Below are 16,864 nucleotides of genomic sequence, written 5' to 3'. Positions count from 1 at the left end.
AGCACAAAAAATAGTAAAAATGGGGTATGTCCCAGTAAAATGCCAAAATTGTATTGAAAAATGTGGTTCTCTGATTCAAGTCTGACAGTTCCTCAAAGCTAGGAAGATGGTGATTTTCGCACTGAAAACACATTTTGATGCAATTTTCAGGGAAAAAAAACACATGCTTTCTTCTGCAGCCCTTTTTTTTCCAATTTTTCTGAAAAAAATGAAATTTTAGCTGTATTTTGGCTAATTTCTTCGTCTCCTTCGAGGGTACCTTTAAAATTCCTAGGATGTTGAAAAAAAAATAAGTATGCAAATTTGCCATGGATAGCTTATTCGGACAAAATGTTATTAAGGCCTTAGCACGAACTACCCCAAATAGCCAAAAAAGAGGTCAGCACTGGGGTGGGGAAGGCCCAGCAGCTAAGGGGTTAACTGAAAATGTACATTAAGCATTATGCAGGTTCCTCATGAACTTCAAAATTATAGGCCTAATTTACAAGACCCAGGCGGCACGCTGTGCCACTGGGGTGTCATTTTGTAGGCTCTGGTGGCACAGTGTGCCAGCCCATATTTGCAAGGCCATGCTGAGCCACCTTGCATGGCTTTTCATGGCCTTGTAACTATGGACCAATTTCACGCATAACACCACCTCAAAGGGGGGTTCCACTGGGGTTGCTTGTGGTGTGTCCATGCAACAATTATGGAAACTGAAGGAATCTGATGCATTCCCAGATTTACAAGTCTGGGAATGCGTCAGATTCCTTCAGGTTCCATGGGGTGGTGCAAGAGTGACATAATGGGGAGAAATATCGTAATTTCTCCCAATTTTTTTAATTCTGCAGCACACATAGAAAGAGGAAAACACCTCTTGTGATTGTTTTTGTGCAAGAAGGTGTCCTTGGTGTCCATGGTGCAAGGCTGTCTGCATTGGTGCTAGGCAGCAATTTATTGCACAAGCACAAGGGGAAACAACCATGAGCCATATTCTGTAGAGAAAGTGCATTTCTGCCCTTTCCCGGTGGTGCAGCAAGGCACTTGCTATGCTGCTATGTGACCGTATATTTCTCCTCAGTTTTCTTCTGTTTAATTAGCCTCTGAAATCTGTTCATGGCCAATAATCCTCAGTGTGTGGCAATTATTAAATGCGTTCTAGCTTCCAACACATCTTTTTCTTTTGTTTCCTCATGTTTGCCGACCTCTTGGAACACTGACCGCTTTAAATGAAAAGATTACTTTTCTGCGTAATGAACTGGTTTCTATTTAAATTCAGGCCCATATTTATACTTTTTGACGCTAAACTGGGGTGTCATTTTGTAGGCTCTGGTGGCACAGTGTGCCAGCCCATATTTGCAAGGCCATGCTGAGCCACCTTGCATGGCTTTTCATGGCCTTGTAACTATGGACCAATTTCACGCATAACACCACCTCAAAGGGGGGTTCCACTGGGGTTGCTTGTGGTGTGTCCATGCAACAATTATGGAAAATGAAGGAATCTGATGCATTCCCAGATTTACAAGTCTGGGAATGCGTCAGATTCCTTCAGGTTCCATGGGGTGGTGCAAGAGTGACATAATGGGGAGAAATATCGTAATTTCTCCCAATTTTTTGAATTCTGCAGCACACATAGAAAGAGAAAAACACCTCTTGTGATTGTTTTTGTGCAAGAAGGTGTCCTTGGTGTCCATGGTGCAAGGCTGTCTGCATTGGTGCTAGGCAGCAATTTATTGCACAAGCACAAGGGGAAACAACCATGAGCCATATTCTGTAGAGAAAGTGCATTTCTGCCCTTTCCCGGTGGTGCAGCAAGGCACTTGCTATGCTGCTATGTGACCGTATATTTCTCCTCAGTTTTCTTCTGTTTAATTAGCCTCTGGAATCTGTGCATGGCCAATAATCCTCAGTGTGTGGCAATTATTAAATGCGTTCTAGCTTCCAACACATCTTTTTCTTTTGTTTCCTCATGTTTGCCGACCTCCTGGAACACTGACCGCTTTAAATGAAAAGATTACTTTTCTGCGTAATGAACTGGTTTCTATTTAAATTCAGGCCCGTATTTATACTTTTTGACGCTAAACTGCGCTAACGCAGTTTAGCGTCAAAAAGTTTAGTGCCGGCTAACGCCATTCTGAAGCGCCATGCGGGCGCCGTATTTATTGAATGGCGTTAGCCGGCGCTAGCAGACCGGTGCTGCCTGGTGTGCGTGGAAAAAAACCACGTACACCAGGCAGCGCCGGCGTTGGGGAAAATGGCGTTAGGGCGTCTTAAAAATGGTGCAAGTCAGGCTGACGCTAAAAAATCGCCTCCACCCGATTTGCGCCATTTTTAACGACGCCCAGATGCCATTTACATGACTCCTGTCTTAGTAAAGACAGGAGTCATGCCCCCTTGCCCAATGGCCATGCCCAGGGGACTTATGTCCCCTGGGCATGGTCATTGGGCATTGAGGCATGTAGGGGGGCACAAATCAGGCCCCCCTATGCCAAAAAAATATATAAAAAATATAAAAATGTATACTTACCTGAACTTACCTGAATGTCCCTGGGATGGGTCCCTCCATCCTTGGGTGTCCTCCTGGGGTGGGCAAGGGTGGCAGGGGGGTCCCTGGGGGCATGGGAGGGCAGCTGTGGGCTCATTTTGAGCCCACAGGTCCCTTAACGCCTGCCCTGACCCAGGCGTTAAAAAGAGGCGCAAATGCGGGTTTTTTTGCCCCGCCTACTCCCGGGCGTGATTTTTGCCCGGGAGTATAAATACGACGCATTTGCGTCGCAGTCATTTTTTTAGACGGGAACGCCTACCTTGCATCTCATTAACGCAAGGAAGGCGTTCACGCAAAAAAATGACGCTCATTCCTCATACTTTGGCGCTAGACGCGTCTAACGCCAAAGTATAAATATGGCGTTAGTTTTGCGCTGAATTTGCGTCGAAAAAAAGGACGCAAATTCGGCGCAAACGGAGTATAAATATGCCCCCCAGTTTTTCCTAAATTGTTCCACCTCAGTGTGAGTACATAAGGCCCTCATTTACCATTTGTGCTTCCAGTGTGCCCAACTTAGGGCCAGATTTACTAGAAACTGGCCCAGCGCAGTACTGCACCAGTTTTGAAATGCAGGGCTGCACCGTATTTAATGAATACATTGTAGCCCTGCGTTTCCCCATGCGCTGGTGCTAAATTAAGCTGCCTGCACCAACGCAAGCATCCTTGTACCAAAGTGGAAGGTTGTCTGCGTTGAGGGGAGTGATTGTTTATGTGCAGGAAGGTATTCCTTCCTGCACATAAACAGTCATCCATGGCATTTTGCTTCTTCTCTGTGTGCTGTAGAATGCAGCAAACATAGAAAAAGCAAAAAACGAGGATGAATAAAGCATTCCTCCTCGTTTTGCCATGCTAATGCCATCCCCGGGGTGGAATTAGATTTTGGCGCTGCCACATATTTACAATTTCTCATAAATCTGGGGCAGCGTTAAAAGCAATGGGTGTTGCGATGGAACGCCCACTGCAACACCCATTGCATGCCCATCTGACGCAAGAAAACTGCATCGGAGGGGTCCATATTTACAAGGAGGCATAACGCCACAAAAATAGGCATTACACCTCCTTTTAAATATGGAGCAGTGATTAGCCCCTCCGGAGTGTCGCAAAAAGTGAAGCTCCGGTGGCAATAGGGCCTTGTAAATCTGGCCCTTAATTTCTTGCCTCGTGCTTGCAGGGCACCATTACTTAGCTTGGCACCCTTATATGGGGAAAACAAGGAATCGTAAACTCCCTGGTACTTCCAATACCATTTCACTCTCAGACTGTGGCTCAATTTTTAATGATATGGATAGCACTAGCTCTCAGAAACCTGATTCCACTCAGGTAGTATCCCAAAAACTTCTTCGCTGAGTAAAATGCTGAGTAAAATGCCAATGGGATCAAATAAAAGGCCAAAAAAAGACCCCCCTTCTCCAGTAAAATCCTCGTCAACTGCTATGGATATGATTCTTGAAGAGATTCGTACACTGAAAGCCTTCATGGAAGAGACTATCAAGACATTGCAAAATGTAGACGATAAATGGTCTTCATTGGAGTCACAAGTATCCCTAGTAGAGGAAAAAAAGATATCCTTCAACACACTGCCACACGTATTTCTTATTTTGAGTCAGAGATCTCATTACTTAAAAAGCACACTGAGGATCTTTAAAATCGTAACCGAAGGAATAACCTCCACATTTACGCACTTCCTGAAAACACAGAGGCCTCTGACCCAACCATCTATTTTCAATCGTTTCTCCCAAAACTTCTGGATATACCTACAACTACTCCCCTGAACATACAGAGAGCTCATAGACTTGGTCCTTCTGCTAAACCATGTGGAGTTATTTTGTTTTTCTTGCAGTATACAGACCATTTACAAGTAATTTTGCAGTTAAAGCCAGAAAGCAAATCATCTGGGCCTGCCATAGATTATGTTTCTCCCAAGATGTGGCTAAAGTCACTGCAGATCGCCGAAATCAATTCTCGGATATGCATCCTCAACTGAGAGCTATAAATGCTATATTTGGGCTAATTCATCCGTGCTTGTTCATGGTGACATATAAAGACAAGACAAGCTTTTATGAAGAGCCTTCCGCACTTATGAAATTTCTTGAGCAACATAGAAGAGAGGATACAGACACTTCAAGAACTACTTAAATTTAATTTGTTATTATGTCTGTTTTCCTGTACTTTTTCTTTTATTATAAGATTACTTAGGCCCTCATTACAACCCTGGCGGTCGGTGTTAAAGCAGTGGTAATACCGCCAACAGGCTGGCGGTAACAAAAATGGAATCATGACCACAGCGGAAATCGCCAACAGATACATTCACTTTCACACTCCGACCGCCACAGCAGTAGCAACAAACACTGCAGTGGTAACCTCCAACAGTCAGGCGGAAGACAATGTACCACCCACCACATTACAACCCACCCATCTGCCAACCTTTAGAGGGCAGTACCAACGCCTTCAAAAGCATGGGGGAAACAGTACTTTGAAGGGAAACCACTCACCTCTTGACACTCAAGGAAGAACCAGGATACCATGGAGCCCGAGCTGCAGGTCTTCCCCATGCGGGTGATTCTGCTCATATACCAGGAGTACCAATGGTGGCGGCGACAACCACAGTGAGTACTGCACCTAGCATTTAGGGGAGGGGGAGGAAAAAGAGAGTGACACACACACAGCACGCAACACCCCTACCCCGCCCTCACCCCCAACACCATACACACAAGAACATACAACATAATTACATTTACACCCCGTAACCCTTTGGAATAATGCAACGACCAAAGTAATTGAGTGAAATGAGTGTTATATTAGAAATAGTTAGAAATACGTTAATAATTCAAAAACAGTATTTACAAAATCTACAACATGTACAAAAGGCGAGACAATGTCCACTCAAAGGGGCATATCTATACTCCGTTTGCGCCGGAATTGCGTAGTTATTTTTTACGCAATTCCGACGCAAAACTAACTCCATATTTATACTTTGGCGTTAGACGCGTCTAGCGCCAAAGTCCATGGAGTTTGCGTCATTTTTTAGCGTGGACACCTACTTTGCGTTAATGAGATGCAAGGTAGGCGTTCACGTCTAAAAAATTGACTCTGAGGCATGTGCGCCGTATTTACACTCCCGGGCAAAATTCACGCCCGAGAGTGGGCGGGTCAAAAAAAATGACGTACGGCCGCTTTTGCGCCGTTTTTTAGCGCCTGCAAAAGGCAGGCGTTAAGGGACCTGTGGGCTCTGAAGGAGCCCAGAGGTGCCCTCCCATGCCCCCAGGGACACCCCCTGTCACCCTTGCCCACCCCAGGAGGACACCCAAGGCTGGAGGGACCCATCCCAGGGACATTAAGGTAAGTTCAGGTAAGTGTTTTTTTTTTTTTTTTTTGTGGCATAGGGGGGCCTGATTTGTGCCCCCTACATGCCTCTATGCCCAATGACCATGCCCAGGGGACATAAGTCCCCTGGGCATGGCCATTGGGCAAGGGGGCATGACTCCAGTCTTTGCTAAGACAGGAGTCATTTCTATGGGGGTTGGGAGTGAAAAAAAATGGCGCAAATCAGGTTGAGGCGAAAAATTTGCCTCAACCTGACTTGCCCCTTTTTTTGACGCCCAAGCCCCATATCCCCCTACGCCGGCGCTGCCTGGTGTACGTCGTTTTTTTCCACGCACACCAGGCAATGCCGGCGGCTAACGCCGGCTAACGTCATTGATTAAATACGGCGCCCGCATGGTGCTTCAGAATGGCGTTAGCCGGCGCTAATTTTTTTGACGCAAAACTGCGTTAGCGCAGTTTTGCGTCAAAAGGTATAAATATGGCCCAAAATGTCTGTGTCCCACTGCGCCAAAACACATAGGCCAAGCCCCCACTTGACTCCTGCCTCAATACAGAGAGAACACTGCAGGGGCATCAGGACAAAAACACACAGGCACCTCAGGGGGACGGGGAAGGGGAGGGCACCTCAGCTGGAAGATGGTACAATGCCACTGCTCCTGGAGGGGGCTCCATGCCCACAGCGATGTCCTGGGGAGTGCAAAGCCACAATCTCTCAAGTGGGTGGTTTGCCCACAGCTTGGTCCTGGGGAGTGCAAAGCCACAGTCTCTCAAGTGGGTGGTTTGCCCACTGCTTGGTCCTGGGTAGTGCAAGGCCACAGTCTCTCAAGTGGGTGGTTTGCCCACTGCTTGGTCCTGGGAAGTGCAAGGCCACAGTCTCTCTAGTGGGTTCCAGTTTTCCACTGGTTCTGGAGGGGGCTTGGTGCCCAGTGTGCTTCATCCTGCCAAGGATAGGGGGAGTGGATGCCTTCTTCCACTGGTTCTGGAGGGGGCTTGGCGCCCAGTGTGCTTCATCCTGCCAAGGATAGGGTGAGTGGATGCTTTCTTCCACTGGTTCTGGAGGGGGCTTGGCGCCCAGTGTGCTTCATCCTGCCAAGGATAAGGTGAGTGGATGCCTTCTTCCACTGGTTCTGGAGGGGGTTTGGTGCCCAGTGTCCTTCATCCTGACAAGGATAGGGTGAGTGGATGCCTTCTTCCACTGGTTCTGGAGGGGGCTTGTTGCCCAGTGATGCAGCACATGGGGTGTGCAAGGTCACAGTCACTCACCTGGGTGTCAGATCCACATGATTTTCAGTGGGCAGGATGCATGACACAACATGAGTGCATGGCTACAGTCCATCTGCCGATGGGAATAGCTGAGGTTGCAGTGCAGGTGGCAGTGCTGCCAGTGGTGGGAGAAGGCTCCAGCCCTTCCCCTGCAGCCCCAGACGGCGGCTGACTGAGGCTGCTGCTGCTGCTGGTGGTGCTGCTTGCGGCGGTGCTTGTGACGGTGCTGGCTGTGGTGCAGCTGGCGGTGGTGGCCGCGGTGAAACTAGGGGTCCTGCCAGTGGAGGGGGGAACCTCCAGCCCTTCCCCTGTAGCCTCGGATGGCTGCCTACTGGGGCTGCTGCTGCTGGTGGCGGTCCTGCTGTCCGTAGTGCAGGTGGCGGTGCTGGCCGCGGGGCAGCTGGCGGTGGTGGCCACGGTGCAGGTGGCGGTGCTGGTCGCGGTGCAGGTGGAGGTGCTGCCAGTGGAGGGGGGAGGCTCCAGCCCTTCCCCTGCAGCCTCGGGTGGCTGAAATGCCCTGCCTGGTGTTCTGTGCCCCTTCCTGCCCTTGGCAGATGGTGGTGCCTCCTTGCTTCTGCCAGCTGGAGTCTTTGCCTTGGCCTTGCTGGCTGGTTGTGCCTCCTTCTCCTTGCTGGATGCTCTCCCCTTTTTGCCCTTTCCTGATGGACCTTCTTGTCCTTAGCAGGGGTTGGTGGAACACTGCCTGGGCTGACGGGTGCCTCCTTAGAGCATCTCAGAGCTCCAGAAACCACAGCAGACGTGGACTTGGTGGCTGAGGTGCTGGGCTGGGTTCTGGCTACTGTAGCCCAAGGTGAAGGACGTGGAGGGGGGAGGGGTAGGGAATAGGTCAAGGGTGGTGAGGAAAAGCTTCTTAGGGGCATTGGGGCGGGAAGAGGCAAAAGGTTTGGGAGTGGAGGAAGAGGGAGTGGTTGTAGGAGGTGTCAGTCTGTTGGGTTTGGGTGCAGGTGCATGAGCTGGATGCTGTTGTGAGGTGGATGGCTGTTGGGTGCGTGTGTGTTTGTGTTTGTGTTTGTGTACTTTGGGAGGAGGGGTCACAGACACAGTGAGAGAGGACACAGGGGACGTGAGCATGGATGTGGGGGTAGTGACTGCCGGTGAGGGGCATGTAGTGATAGGCGTGCTGGTGATGGAGGTAGTGGATGAGGATGTAGTGCATGCAGGTGTGAGTGGAGATACTGCTGGGTGAGAGGTGGACAACGAGGATGGGGACAGAGTGGAGGCAGTGGATGTTGGAGTGTCTGCTTCTGGATGGTGCTTGTGTGAGTGCCTGTGGGATGATCTGTGGTGCTTGTGTTTGCCTGAGACACTTCTGTGTGTTGATTTGGGTGAATGCTGGTCTGAAGGTGTGCTTGGGATAGGTTGGGGTTGAGGGGATTGGGACTGGGTAGAGGAAGTTGGAGGGGGGAGGCTGGAGACAGGGACAATAGCTGCCATCAATGAGGAGGCCAGAGCCTGAAATGCTCTCTATTGGGCCGCCACGTCAGAGTGAATGCCTTCCAGGTATGCATTTGTTTGTTGCAAATGCCTCTCGATACCCTGGATGGCATTCAGTATGGTTGACTGCCCAACAGTGAGGGATCTCAGGAGGTCAATAGCCTCCTCACTCAGGGCAGCAGGGATGAATGGGGCAGGGCCTGAGGTGCCTGGAGCGAAGGAGATGTCCACCCTCCTGTGTGAGCGGGCACAGAAAACACACTGAGGGGCTGCTTGGAGGGTGGTGCTGGTAGGGGGGTGGCGGCTGTACCTGTTGTTGGGGTGGACACAGAGGTGTCGGCCACCGCCAGGGAGATTCCATCGGAGGAGGAGTTGATGTCTGTAGTGTCCCCTCCTTTCTCCGTCGTGGTGCTCTCCTCGCCCTCCGTCCCATTGGCACCCTTACCGTCTGTGGATTCGGCCTCCAAGCCCATGTGGGATGCAGCTCCCTCCATCGCCGGTGCCTCTGCTCCTCCGCCAGATGATACTAATGCACATAAGGAAAGGGTGACAAAACAAAAAGGGAGGGAGAGACAGAGGATACACTTGGTCAATGCCAGCAACACTACTACCGTTGGCGTACACAACACACAGGGAGCTGCCCTATGCACTAGGCCATGCACTACCAGTTACACAGCTAGTCACCAGCCCATGGGGTACAATGCCAAACTCCATGAGCTGCACACCTGAAACCCACAGGACCCTGCCCAGTAGTAGATGCCCACTAACACTATTGGGATTGTAGTCCTTCAGAGCCTGCCCAACAAGGGACCTACCCTGCCAGTTTGCCCTGGCCTAGTGGCACCCACAGCCCACATCCCCCACCCAGGTAAAACCTTAACGTGTGCAAAGTCATGATTCTGAATCTGTACTCATCCCCTTGTGGCTGCTGTGATGCCTTCAAGCACCCATCCAACTCCAGATAGGCCACCGCCATGATGCGGAACATCAGGGGGGTCAGGGTACGACGGGCACCCCTTCCTCGTTGGGAGGCCAGCCCCAGCTGGGCCTCCACCGTCTCTCTTACCCAGCGGCGCAGGTCCTCCCACCATTTGCGGCAGTCGGTGCTCCGCCTGTCAAAGACCCCCAGGGTCTGCACCTCCTTGGCAATGGCACGCCAAATACCCTCTTGCTGATGGGCGCTGACCTGTAGGGAAATATGCATAGAAAAAAGGGATTAGTAATACCGTCCAGACTGTTACACTCAAGTCCCACAATATCCCTCCCAACCCCTTACGCACAGACATTGACCACCAGACATGCAGCACTCTACCCAGGGCCCCTCAGCCCCCACCACACGAGGCATACACACACAGCACTCCTTATATTCATGGCCCACGCATCATGCTCACAGTGTACTCACCTGTTTGTCTGGAGGACCATAGAGTGAAGTATACTGGGGTAGGACCCCATCCACCAGTCTCTCCATCTCCTCCGAAGTGAAGGCGGGGGCCCTTTCCCCAGGCAATCAATCCATTGTCACTTCCAGACAGAGGTCACTGCAGCACTTGCAGTATAGGTCCTCTCCTGTTGAAGGTCAGGTAGCAAGTGATTGAACAGTTAGAAAATGGCAGTCACTATGCAGCGGTGCGTACCATCACCACCGAAGTACATCGCCATTGGCTCCTGGAACCCATAGGGCTCAATGATAACCAATGTGAAGTTGCGCGGCGGTCATCGGCGCGCAACCCCAGGGGCACTACCTCATTTCCACTTGTCTCTCCTCAGAGGTCAGGCAGCTGCCATTTCAGGGGTGCACAGGCTATGGCACCCAACTGCGTCACTGCAGACATTGGCACATCAACTGATTTTCAAATTCACATACTGTTTCTGTAAAGGAAGAAATGCATTTTTTGCAACATATGTGTGAATATGACCCTCTGCTCACCGTTTTCTAACCTAGAGTTCAACCGCTGAGGATGAATAGGAGATGAGATGGAGACATCCCACCGTGAACAGCCCATTGTGGACCTGGCGACTATGGAGGACAGGCACATAATCCTTACCTACAGACTTGATCGGGCCACAATCCAAGAATTGTGTGCCTAATTGGAGGCAGACCTGATTATCCGCCACCCCACAGGTATCCCCCTCTAGTGCAGGTCCTGTCAGTGCTCCATTGCCTGGCAAGTGGTTTCTTCCAAAGAACAGTGACCATGTCATCAGGGATGTCCCAGCCAATGTTCTCCAACGTGTTGACCAGAGTGTTGTCTGTCCTGCTGAAACACATGCGCAGCTACATCGTATTTCCCCAGGTGGAGGATTTGGCCACAGTGAAAGCTGACTTTTATGCCCTGGGGCATATCCCCAACATCATTGGTGCCATTGATGGTACACATGTAGCATTTGTCCCCCCCCCGGAGAAATGAACAAGTGTTCAGGAATAGAAATATCTATCACTCTCTGAATGTGCAGATGGTGTGTTTGGCAGACCAGTACATCTCCCATGTGAATGCCATTTATCCTGGCTCTGTGCATGACACCTTTATCTTGAGGAATAGCAGCATCCCATATGTGATGGCTCAACTCCAGAGGCACCGGGTGTGGCTAATGGGTGAGCCCAAGGTCCCCACCCAATATATGTTGGTGTATGGGTATGGGGTTGTGGCTAAGGGTAAGTGTATGGGTAACAGGTATCCCTCGATATTTGCAGGTGACTCTGGTTACCCCAACCTCTCATGGCTACTGACCCCAGTGAGGAATTATAGGACAAGGGCAGAGGAACGTTACAATGAGGCACATGGGCGAACAAGGAGGATAATTGAGAGAACCTTCGGCCTCCTAAAGGCCAGGTTCAGGTGCCTCCATCTGACTGGTGGATCCCTTTACTACTCACCCAAGAAGGTGTGCCAGATCATCGTTGCATGTTGCATGTTGCACAACCTGGCCTTGAGACGCCAGGTGCCTCTTCTGCAGGAGGATGAGCCTGGAGATGGTCTTGTTGCAGCGGTGGAGCCTGTGGACAGTGAGGAATAGGAGGCAGGGGATGAAGATGTGGACAACAAAAGTTCTCTCATACAGCAGTACTTCCAGTGACACGCAGGTAAGACACTGTAACTTCACTTTACATTGCAGTTTTCTGTTGGACATTGGACGTGGCAGCATGATTTCCCTATGTCTATGGACACTTACTGTACCCTTTGGCATCTCTATTTTCAGATCTATGTGCCCCACTCTGGCTCCTGGTGTGTTTACTGCTACCCACTACAGGTCATACCAAAGTATATACAACTGTACATATGAATTGCAATGTTTACAGATTGTTGAACTGATACATATTTCAATCAATTGACAGACTCCAGACTAGTATTTGTTCCAAGGGTGTTTATTTAAGTGCTAAGAGGTTGAGGGGGATGTGCAATGGGCTAGGGTGATGGTGGAGGAATGTCCAGTTAGAGTCCATAGAGTCCAGTCTCTCTGTATCACAGGTGCATTGTCCAATGGGGCATAGGAAGAGGAGCAATGGCAGTTCAAGGTGGACAGTGTAACAGAGTGGGACACAAAGTTAACAATCAGGAGTGTCTTATTTCCTGGCGGGGTCTTGGCAATCTTCTCTGGTTTCTGCCTGGATCGCAGGGACCGTTTGTGGGGTGGTTCTCCTTCTGCAGAGGGTGGGGTGCTGGTGGCCTGTTGTTCTGGTGGCAGGGCCTCCTGTCCATTAGCACCGACGGAGGTGGATGGCTGTTCTTCAGTGTGGCTAGTGTCGGGGGCCCGTTGGTGTGCCACTGCCTCCCTCATGGTGTTGGCCATGTCAGTCAGCACCCCTGCAATGGTGACCAGGATGGTGTGGATGAGTGAGAGGTCCTCCCTGATCCCCAGGTACTGTACCTCCTGCAGCTGATGGGTCTCCTGCAACTTGGCCAGTATCTGGCCCAAGGTCTACTGGGAATGGTGGTATGCTCCCAGGATCCCTACAAGTGCCTCATGGAGAGTGGGTTCCCTGGGCCTGTCCTCCCCCTGTCGCACAGCAGTCCTTTCAGCTTCCCTGTTGTCCTGTGCCTCTGTCCTCTGAACTGTGTGCCCACTGACCCCAGGTCCCTGATTGTCTTGGGTTTGTGGGGTTGCCTGGGGTCCCTGTAGTGGTGGACATACTGCTGATTGACGTGTCCTGGGGACAGTGGTATGGGCCTGCTGGATGGGTCTGGGTGGGTGCTGTGCTGGTGTTTCTGAGGAGGGAGGGTCTGTGGTGGTATGGGACTGTGGCAGGGTAACTGACTGTCCAGAGGTCCCTGATGGGCCAGGTTGGTCATCGTGATCCAGGCATGCAGAGATGCTGTCATCACTGTGTGCCTCTTCTGTGGGAGGACGGGATGGTGGTGGCACCTCCTGTCTGGTGATGTTGAGTGGGGGTCCTGTTGGGATGTAAATGCAGTGTTATTGTATCTGCATGTGCCATCTTGTGCATGGGTGTGTTTCCTTGTATGGTTGTGATTGCCCTGTAGCTTTGCCTTGTGTGCGTGGTGATTTTGTGGGCTAGGTAATTCTCTCTAATGGGAATGCTTTAGTGATAGGTGTCCATACAGGTCTGTGATGGATGTCCACGCATTGGTGTTGCATGCAGGGCTTGGTATTGGGATGAGTGGGTTGTGATAGTGGTGTATATGTGAGATGGTGGAGTAATGGGGTGAGGGTAGGAGTTTGTGATGGCATGCTGGTAGGGTGGGGGATATAGGAGTAAAGATTTGACTTACCAGAGTCCAGTCCTCCTGCTACTCCTGCGAGGCCCTCAGGATGCATGTTCGCCAAGACCTGCCCCTCCCATGTTGTTATTTGTGGGGGAGGAGGTGGGGGTCCACCGCCAGTCCTCTGTATGGCTACCTGGTGTCTTGCAACTACAGAACGCACCTTCCCCAGTAGGTCGTTCCACCTCTTCCTGATGTCATCCCTTATTCTGGGGTGCTGTCCCACGGCATTGACCCTATCCATGACTCTCTGCCACAGCTCCATCTTCCTAGGAATGGACGTCTGCTGCACCTGTGATCCAAATAGCTGTGGCTCTACCCAGATGATTTCCTCCACCATGACCCCTAGCTCGTCCTCTGAAAACCTGGGGTGTCTTTGTGGTGCCATGGATGTGGTGTGAGTGGTATGTGTGAGGATGTGTGGGGTAATGTGCTGTGGTGTGTGCAGCAAAGTGTGTGGATGGTGTATGGGTGATGGTGTGGGTGCTCCTGGCTTGTCTCTCTCTCTGTTAGCACTTTTTTTCATTGAAAGGGTTGTGGGTAATGTGAGTGTGTGTTTTATAGTGGTGTGGGTGTGTGGATGTGGTGTGTGTATGTGTGTCAGGTATGTGTAGTTTGAATTGTCCAATGTGGTGTAGTTTTGTAAGTGTGTGTGTATTTTGAGTGCGGTGGTGTGTACCGCCAATAGTTTACCACGGTTGAAAGACCGCCACAGTGATTCGTGGGTCCTGATAATGTGGGCGTATTTCTGTTGGCGTAACTGTGTGGGTTTTGGTACCGTCAGTTTATCACTGACCTTTGGGCTGGCGGACTTGCGTGGGTGTCTGTATAGTGGCGGATTTCTCAGTGTGGGTCATAATTCCCGTACCGGTATACCGCCGCAGTCACGGTTTGTTGGCGGCCGTCAGCACGGGCGTATGCGGCAATTACCGCCAATGTTGTAATGAGGGACTTTATTTCTTAATGTTTCTTAATGTTTCTCTTCTTATGCTACTGGTATTTGTCCTTGTTTCCCTACAGCCTCTTTGTTTCGTGATGTTCTCGTTCCAATTAATGTTGCTGTGCCGTCCTATGGAGTTTGGATGTTGTTGCCATCATCTTCCAATGTCGCCACCCTTTCTCTCATTCTGTGTTTTGTAGGCATGTTTCTTGGTCATCATTTGTATGACTTGCACTGTCTATGGCCCAGATTAAAGAGGGTCTAGTGCATTTCCTACACTACATTAGCATCATTATTTTAATGCTAATGTGACACTGAAAGGCCAAAAATGCTGCGCTATATTTACAAAGTGGCACAATGCTTGCAGTGCACTACTTTGTAACCCCTTATGTCACATTATGCCTGAGTCAGGCATAATGTATGCAAGGGGGGGCGTTCTGGCACTAGGGGGCCAAAAAATGGCACAAAGAAATCTAAGAGATTTCTTTGCGTCATTTTTATTGCCATTTTTAATGCCTGCTAAGAGCAGGAGTTAAAGAAAGGCTCCCATTGTTTTAAATGGGCCTCTAGGTGCTTTGCAGGATTAGTGTAAACATTTTTTATGCTAATCCTTCAAAGCGCTGGACTAGCATAAAATATTTTAACAACAGTATCCCGGACTACCGCCATATTGCGCCGTATTTTAAATATGGCGCACACATGGTGGCGTTAAAGGGTGCAAGAAAAGTGGCTCTGTATCACTTTTCATTAATCTGCCCCTATATGGTTTCTGTTTTGCTAAAAGTTTACTGATTTCTTTTTTCTGGTTCTATTTTGTCATTTCTATTTCTACTTTTCCCTCTCCACTACCCCTTCCCCCTTTTCTTTTCTGATTAAATTCAACTCTTATTCTTCCCAATTCTTCTTTCCTGTTTCCTTTCCTCTTACTCTTCCCTTTTTCATTAAGCAAAATTCTCATTCTCCCCAATATTTGATGTATTACTTTTTTCATTTTACTACTATAGACATGTTGATTGTGCATACTATTGTTCCAGTATTTCATTCTGGGTTACTACACGGAATATTAAAGGGTTAGGTAACCCTATTAAGCAGCAGAGGGTGCTTTCACATTTAGCTAAACTAAAAACAGATGTTGCATTACTACAAGAATCACATCTTCCTGATGCAGAGGTTGCCAAGTTAAAAAGATAACTGGGTTGGTAATGTTTTTGATTCACCTGCTTTGGGGAAAAAGAATGGAGTATTAATTCTTTTTCGCGAAAAGTTGCATATTACTGTTGTTAACCAAGAATCTGACTCTGAAGGTTGGTGGATCCTTCTTAATATTCTTATTTATAACACACCCTTAACTGTCTTTAATGTGTACTGTCCCGTTTCTGCTGATAATACCTTTTGGACCAAAAATTCTGATAAATTGTTTTTATGTGTTGATGAATATTTATGTTTTTGGTGGAGATTGCAACCAAATTCATGATCCTATTTTGGATAGAAATTCAACAGTCAAATTTGTTCATACCAAAACGCACTCTCAGTTTAAATCTATTATCTAGCATTAAATTGTTCATTGATAAATGGAAGTTATGTCACACGGATCTTGGGGAATATACTTTTTACTCAGCTTTACATCATTCACAATCCTGCATAGATTATCATGTTCCCATTAAATTACTGGCCCAGCATATTCTTCAGTCTGACATAGGATCAATTTTGATATCATATCATGAACCAGGGTACACTGACTTTGACCTTATGCCCCATTCACCACATGCAGCTAGATGATACTTCAATAATTCATTACTTTAAGATACAAATTTCACTTCCCAATTTGAAGCATTTGCCTCTGAATTAGTTCTTATTAATATTACACCTGACACTTCCTTTGCAATGATTTGCTATTCCTTTAAAGCAGCAGCAGAAGTTTTAGAACAAAACATGGTCTTCCAAAAGAAAAATGCATGGAAGCACAATCCCTCAAAATACTTGATAACATTAAAAAATTGTAGTATACTTATTATCACTCAAAGGCCCAGAATTATGAAGAGACTAGCGCCAACTATTGCTACATTAGTGTCATTTGTTTTTCAGTGTGGCAAAAGCACTGTTCCATATTTACAAAGTGGTGCAATGCGCGCATGGAGCTTCTTTGTGATCCCTTGTGCCACATTAGGCCTGGGCCAGGCATAATGTATGCAAGGGGGGAATTTCCCCACTAGGTGGGCCTCGTAAAATGGTGCACTGTAATCTATGAGATTCCACTGCATCATTTTTAGGAGCATTTTTAATGCCTGCACAGAGCAGTCATTAAAAGGAGGCACACCATTATTTATAATGGGCCTCTGCAAAGTACAACAATAGCTCCTTTTCTTAAATCTGGGCCTAAAACCAACATTTCTTTACAATGACTAATTAATGCTGACCTCACCTTTAATAGTTTAACTACAAATGCCGCCTCTTCTTAACTATTTAAGAACAGTGAACATTATTATCATGGGGGCAAAATGAAATGGGACAAATTCTTGCAAAGTATTTAAAAATTAGAAGAGATAGAACTAAAATAGAGTCTTTACGAGGATTGCAGGAACTATTCTCTTTAAGGACAAAGATATCTTAAATTAATTTGTACACTTTTACACAAAT

This window comes from Pleurodeles waltl, chromosome 9, assembly GCF_031143425.1.
Source record: "Pleurodeles waltl isolate 20211129_DDA chromosome 9, aPleWal1.hap1.20221129, whole genome shotgun sequence".
Taxonomy (NCBI): domain Eukaryota; kingdom Metazoa; phylum Chordata; class Amphibia; order Caudata; family Salamandridae; genus Pleurodeles; species Pleurodeles waltl.
The sequence above is the reverse complement of the archived record's forward strand: the minus strand, read 5'-3'. Positions refer to the sequence as shown.